Genomic DNA, 7,500 nt, shown 5'->3' on the forward strand with positions numbered 1-7,500 from the left:
CTACTCTCTCTGTGTCTTTCTCTTTCTCTCTCTCTCTTTCTCTCTCACTCTGTCTCTGTCTTTCTCTTTCTCTCTCTCTCTCTCTCTCTCTCTATCTTTCTCTCTCTTTCTCTCTCAATCTTTCTCTCTGTCTCTTTCTCTTTCTCTCTCACTCTGTCTCTGTCTCCATCATTCTCTCACCCTGTCTCTATCTTTCTCTCTCACTCTGTCTCCATCTTTCTCTCTCACCCTGTCTCCATCTTTCTCTCTCACCCTGTCTCCATCTTTCTCTCTCACCCTGTCTCCATCTTTCTCTCTCACCCTGTCTCCATCTTTCTCTCTCACCCTGTCTCCATCTTTCTCTCTCACCCTGTCTCCATCTTTCTCTCTCACCCTGTCTCCATCTTTCTCTCTCACCCTGTCTCCATCTTTCTCTCTCACCCTGTCTCCATCTTTCTCTCTCACCCTGTCTCCATCTTTCTCTCTCACCCTGTCTCCATCTTTCTCTCTCACCCTGTCTCTATCGTTCTCTCTCACTCTCTCTCCATCATTCTCTCTCACCCTGTCTCTATCGTTCTCTCTCTATCGTTCTCTCTCACTCTCTCTCTATCGTTCTCTCTCACTCTGTCTCCATCTTGCTCTCTCACCCTGTCTCCATCTTGCTCTCTCACTCTGTCTCCATCTTTCTCTCTCACTCTGTCTCTATCTTTCTCTCTCACTCTGTCTCCATCGTTCTCTCTCACTCTCTCTCCATCGTTCTCTCTCACTCTCTCTCTATCGTTCTCTCTCACTCTGTCTCCATCTTGCTCTCTCACCCTGTCTCCATCTTTCTCTCTCACATCTCTATCTTTCTCTCTCACTCTGTCTCCATCTTTCTCTCTCACATCTCTCTCTCACTCTGTCTCCATCTTTCTCTCTCACCCTGTCTTTCTCTTTTCATCCATCCTTCTTTTTGTCACCATATACCCATTTCAACTCTCTCCCCTCTCCCTCCAGCAACTGACCAACCACATCCGGGACACGTTGCCAGGGTTACGTAGTAAGCTCCAGAGCCAGCTTCTCTCTCTGGAGAAAGAGGTGGAGGAATACAAGAACTTCAAACCAGACGACCCGACACGCAAGACCAAGGCCTTACTGCAGTCAGTATATAAACACACACACGCAAGACCAAGGCCCTACTGCAGTCAGTATATAAACACACACACGCAAGACCAAGGCCTTACTGCAGTCAGTATATAAACACTCACACATACACAAGACCAAGGCCCTACTGCAGTCAGTATATAAACACACACACACACGCAAGACCAAGGCCCTACTGCAGTCAGTATATAAACACACATGCAAGACCAAGGCCCTACTGCAGTCAGTATATAAACACACACACACGCGCAAGACCAAGGCCCTACTGCAGTCAGTATATAAACACACACACACACGCAAGGCCCTACTGCAGTCAGTATATAAACACACACACACACACATGCAAGACCAAGGCCCTACTGCAGTCAGTATATAAACACACACACATATATATACTGTATCTGACTGTCAGTACTTTTGTAATATGACTGTGTGTGTGTGTGTGTGTGTGTGTGTGTGTGTGTGTGTGTGTGTGTAGGATGGTTCAGCAGTTTGGTGTAGACTTTGAGAAGCGTATTGAGGGATCAGGTGATCAGGTGGATACTGCGGAGCTCTCTGGAGGAGCTAGAATCAACAGGATCTTCCACGAGAGATTCCCCTTCGAACTGGTCAAGGTACACACACACACACAAACACACACACACACACACACAAATTGTTTTACTATCCTTGTGGGGACCCAAAAATGTATTCTCAATCAAAATCCCTAACCGTAACCCCAACCCTAAACCCTAAGCTTAAAATAGTATCTTTCCTTGTGAGGACCGGTGAAATGTCCCCACTATCTATGTGAGGACGTCTGGTACCTAGTAAAACCAAAAACACACACACTGATTTTCCATCTGTGTGTTGTGTTCAGATGGAGTTTGATGAGAAGGAGTTGAGGAGAGAGATCAGTTATGCCATCAAGAACATCCATGGAGTGAGGCAAGTACAGACAGACAGATATATACCTGTCTGTCTCTATCTCCCTCTCTATCTCTATCTGTCTGTCTGACTGTCTGATTACATGTTTGTCTGTCTACATGTCTGTGTCTGTCTCTACCTACATATGTGTCTGTCTGTCTGTCTCTGCCTACATGTCTGTGTGTCAGTTTTTACCTACATTTCTGTCTGTCTGTCTGTCTGTCTGTCTGTCTGTCTGTCCACCTGCCTCTACCTACATGTCTGTGTGTCTGTCTGTGTGCCCCCTCCAGAACAGGCCTGTTCACCCCTGACCTAGCCTTTGAGGCCATAGTGAAAAAGCAGATCATTAAACTGAAAGAGCCCTGTCTGAAATGTATGGACCTGGTGATCCAGGAGCTCATCAACACCGTGCGCCAGTGCACCAATAAGGTACCTCGCTGCATGGAGCCTGTAAAGCCCTGTCATGTTACTCCAGGCCACATGGGAGCGCTATGGAGCTAGCCTTTAATGCTACCATGCTAACCTCAGCCCCAGGGTAGTGCACCGCATGGAGCCTGTAATGTCCTGTCATGTTACTCCAGTCCACATGGGGGCGCTATGGAGCTAGCCTTTAATGCTACCATGCTAATCTAGGCCCCAGGATAGTGCACTGCATGGTACTGTGTAGGGTGAAGTTGACCCTAAAAGCTGATCTGGGATCAGTTTAGCATTTTCCACACTAATGGTAAACGATTAGGTTAGTTTAGAATTGGGGGAAGAGAAGCTGATCCTAGATCTGTACCTAGGGAGACTTCACACCAGGGAGCATGGAGCCTGTAATGCCATGCTATGCTACTCCTGGCCACAGGGGGCGATGTGGAGCTTTCGTCTACTGTTTTCAGGGTGTTGTGCTGTGAGATGTGTGAGACTGTTTATGTTTCTCCTCACGTGTCTCTGGTTCCCCCTGAAGACAAACTGCAGATTGACACACACACACACACACACACACACACACCTACCTTATAACTTAGTGGATGTCAAAGTTTAGTAACAGATGCCAGTATGAACTAACTGACTAAACAAAATGCCTTTTCTCTCTCTCTCTCTCTCTCTCTCTCTCTCTCTCTCTCTCTCTCTCTCTCTCTCTCTCTCTCTCTCTCTGTGTTCTTCTCCCTCTATCCCTCCATCTCTCTTTTATTTTATTTCTCTCTTTCACTGCTCCCTCACCTCTCTCCCTCTCTTAATCTGTTTCTGTCACTTCTGGACTTCCCTGACTCCTCCCCACCATGACCCCTCCCACTCACGGACCCCTCCCACTCCCGGACACCTCCCCACTTCAATGACTCCTCCCACTCCCTGGCTCCTCCTTCTCCTGCCCTACCGTGATAAACTACATCTCCCACGATGGTCCAGAACAGGCCTGTTCACCCTGACCTAGCCTTTGAGGCCATAGTGAAAAAGCAGATCATTAAACTGAAAGAGCCCTGTCTGAAATGCGTGGACCTCGTCCTGTCCGAGCTCACCTCCCTCGTCAAGAAGTGTACCGGAAAGGTAAAGAGAAGAATCACATTGGAGGGAAGGAAACAAGGAAGGAGGGAAGAGAGAAGAGGGACAGTGGAGGGAAGGAAACAAGGTCTTTCCTTAAAGAGTGCACTCGTTCACTTCCCTTCAAGGAAATGACTGAAATGACTGTGGAAAGTCCCTCTCTAGCCACATGCCTCCACCAATCTAATGCTTTTAGATTTGTGGGAAGTAGTGAACAAGTGTACTCTTTAGGAAGAAGGAGATTGGAACGTACCCAATAAATTGATGGATGGAGAGAAGTGTGTTTCTACCACTTTTCCTGCTAGTCTCACCCCTCCACCCTCCCTCCCTCCACCCTCCCTCCCTCCACCCTTGCCCCCTCCACCCCTCCTTCTCCTGCTAGTCTCACCCCTCCACCCTCCCTCCCTCCACCCCCTTCTCCTGCTAGTCTCACCCCTCCACCCTCCCTCCCTCCACCCCTCCTTCTCCTGCTAGTCTCACCCCTCCACCCTCCCTCCACCCACCCCTCCTTCTCCTGCTAGTCTCACCCCTCCACCCTCCCTCCACCCACCCCTCCTTCTCCTGCTAGTCTCACCCCTCCACCCTCCCTCCACCCACCCCCTCCTTCTCCTGCTAGTCTCACCCCTCCACCCTCCCTCCCTCCACCCCTCCTTCTCCTGCTAGTCTCACCCCTCCACCCTCCCTCCACCCACCCCTCCTTCTCCTGCTAGTCTCACCCCTCCTCCCTCCACCCACCCCTCCTTCTCCTGCTAGTCTCACCCCTCCTCCCTCCACCCACCCCTCCTTCTCCTGCTAGTCTCACCCCTCCTCCCTCCCTCCACCCCTCCTTCTCCTGCTAGTCTCACCCCTCCACCCTCCCTCCACCCTCCCTCCACCCTCCCTCCTTCTCCTGCTAGTCTCACCCCTCCTCCCTCACCCCTCCTCTCCTGCTAGTCTCACCCCTCCACCCTCCCTCCACCCTCCCTCCCTCCACCCACCCCTCCTTCTCCTGCTAGTCTCACCCCTCCTCCCTCCACCCACCCCTCCTTCTCCTGCTAGTCTCACCCCTCCTCCCTCCCTCCACCCCTCCTTCTCCTGCTAGTCTCACCCCTCCACCCTCCCTCCACCCTCCCTCCTTCTCCTGCTAGTCTCACCCCTCCTCCCTCACCCCTCCTCTCCTGCTAGTCTCACCCCTCCACCCTCCCTCCCTCCACCCTCCCTCCCTCCACCCCTCCTTCTCCTGCTAGTCTCACCCACCCTCCCTCCACCCTCCCTCCACCCACCCCTCCTTCTCCTGCTAGTCTCACCCCTCCTCCCTCCCTCCACCCCTCCTTCTCCTGCTAGTCTCCTCCCTCCACCCCTCCTTCTCCTGCTAGTCTCACCCCTCCACCCTCCCTCCCTCCTCCCTCCCTCCCTCCACCCTCCCTCCCTCCCTCCACCCTCCCTCCCTCCCTCCACCCCTACTTCTCCTGCTAGTCTCACCCACCCTCCCTCCACCCTCCCTCCACCCTCCCTCCACCCACCCCTCCTTCTCCTGCTAGTCTCACCCTCCTCCTCCCTCCCTCCACCCCTCCTTCTCCTGCTAGTCTCACCCCTCCTCCCTCCCTCCACCCCTCCTTCTCCTGCTAGTCTCACCCCTCCTTCTCCTGCTAGTCTCACCCCTCCTTCTCCTGCTAGTCTCACCCCTCCTCCCTCACCCCTCCTCTCCTGCTAGTCTCACCCCTCCACCCTCCCTCCCTCCCCCTCCCTCCCTCCCTCCTTCTCCTGCTAGTCTCACCCCTCCTCCCTCACCCCTCCTTCTCCTGCTAGTCTCACCCCTCCTTCTCCTGCTAGTCTCACCCACCCTCCCTCCACCCTCCCTCCACCCTCCCTCCACCCTCCCTCCTTCTCCTGCTAGTCTCACCCCTCCTCCCTCACCCCTCCTCTCCTGCTAGTCTCACCCCTCCACCCTCCCTCCTTCTCCTGCTAGTCTCACCCCTCCTCCCTCACCCCTCCTCTCCTGCTAGTCTCACCCCTCCACCCTCCCTCCCTCCACCCTCCCTCCCTCCACCCCTCCTTCTCCTGCTAGTCTCACCCACCCTCCCTCCACCCTCCCTCCACCCACCCCTCCTTCTCCTGCTAGTCTCACCCCTCCACCCTCCCTCCACCCACCCCTCCTTCTCCTGCTAGTCTCACCCCTCCTCCCTCCCTCCACCCCTCCTTCTCCTGCTAGTCTCACCCCTCCTCCCTCCCTCCCTCCCTCCACCCCTCCTTCTCCTGCTAGTCTCACCCCTCCACCCACCCTCCCTCCACCCACCCCTCCTTCTCCTGCTAGTCTCACCCCTCCTCCCTCCCTCCACCCCTCCTTCTCCTGCTAGTCTCACCCCTCCTCCCTCCCTCCACCCCTCCTTCTCCTGCTAGTCTCACCCCTCCACCCTCCCTCCCTCCTCCCTCCCTCCCTCCCTCCACCCTCCCTCCCTCCACCCCTCCTTCTCCTGCTAGTCTCACCCCTCCTCCCTCCCTCCCTCCCTCCACCCCTCCTTCTCCTGCTAGTCTCACCCCTCCACCCACCCTCCCTCCACCCCTCCTTCTCCTGCTAGTCTCACCCCTCCACCCACCCTCCCTCCACCCACCCCTCCTTCTCCTGCTAGTCTCACCCCTCCTCCCTCCCTCCACCCCTCCTTCTCCTGCTAGTCTCACCCCTCCATCCTCCCTCCCTCCCTCCCTCCACCCTCCCTCCCTCCACCCCTCCTTCTCCTGCTAGTCTCACCCCTCCTCCCTCCCTCCACCCTCCCTCCCTCCACCCCTCCTTCTCCTGCTAGTCTCACCCCTCCACCCTCCCTCCACCCCTCCTTCTCCTGCTAGTCTCACCCCTCCACCCTCCCTCCCTCCACCCCTCCTTCTCGTCTCCCTCCACCCTCCCTCCCTCCACCCACCCTCCCTCTACCCCTCCTTCCCGTCTCCCTCCACTCTCCCCAATTGATTTAATTTCTCCTCACCCCTCTGGGTAGAATTATTGCTGTCTGTATAGTCACTACCCCCCCCATAAGCATTGGCCGTGTTCCAGGCTGACTACATTACAGACAACACCTGGATAGGTGTTTAGCATATTTAACAACAAACCACAACATATCATGTAGTAATCTGATGCCTGACTGCACAGTCAGTGACGTGGCACGCAAACATTGTTTGTTACACTGCAATGACTGCAATAGAGTACCACAGTATGAGTCATAATACCAGTAAAACCTAGCTGTCAAACAAGGAACTGTTTCCAATCATTTTCCCACCATAAATTCTTCCCATAGAGGATTTTAGAAACTCTTGAAATAAGGTCTGTGTTTCGTGTAGGTTTACCCTGGCGGGACATTTTGATAACCGCATAAATCTCTCTAGGACAAGGTGACTTTTATCAATATAGTCGCCTGTATTTACCCCCCAAATGAAATGCTATTTAGCTGCTAAAATGTTTCTCATAAAGAACTAGAAACGCCATGAGGATCTGGACCAGACTGGTAAGAATCTCTGGACCAGACTGGTAAGAATCTCTGGACCAGACTGGTAAGAATCTCTGGACCAGACTGGTAAGAATCTCTGGACCAGACTGGTAAGAATCTCTGGATCAGCTCTCTAATGTTAGATACATTTAATCATGAATAAATTGGCAACATTTCTGTAAATGGACAATTCTGTGAAAAGAGTTGTGCAAGTTTTAACACAATACCCGATAGCAAAGGTGTCATCTAGAGATGACGGGCAGGAGCCTGCAGGGATTTGTAGTTTTGCATGATGTCTACTTTGATGCTAATCAGCATTTTCGATTCTGAGAGTAAATAGAGCCAAATATACTGATAAAAGTCACCTTGTCCGAGAGAGATTGACATGGTTATCAGAACGTCACACCAGGGTAAACATACACAAAACACAGCCCTTATTTGAAGTGTTTTGAAAATGTCCTATGGGAAAAATGAAGGGTGGAAAGACAATTGG

General features: G+C 53.0%; 1 long non-coding RNA gene and 1 pseudogene across 1 annotated transcript in view; one reads left to right on the forward strand and one right to left on the reverse strand.

Moving 5' to 3' along the window:
- Positions 1 to 7,500, forward strand: part of LOC121843540 — a 51,522-nt pseudogene that overhangs the window by 26,904 nt on the left and 17,118 nt on the right.
- The window catches only part of LOC121843541, a 25,429-nt gene that overhangs the window by 16,087 nt on the left and 1,842 nt on the right, over positions 1 to 7,500 (reverse strand). The gene's annotated exons all lie outside the window — the stretch shown is intronic.

Source organism: Oncorhynchus tshawytscha, unplaced genomic scaffold, assembly GCF_018296145.1.
Source record: "Oncorhynchus tshawytscha isolate Ot180627B unplaced genomic scaffold, Otsh_v2.0 Un_contig_7476_pilon_pilon, whole genome shotgun sequence".
NCBI classification, from domain to species: domain Eukaryota; kingdom Metazoa; phylum Chordata; class Actinopteri; order Salmoniformes; family Salmonidae; genus Oncorhynchus; species Oncorhynchus tshawytscha.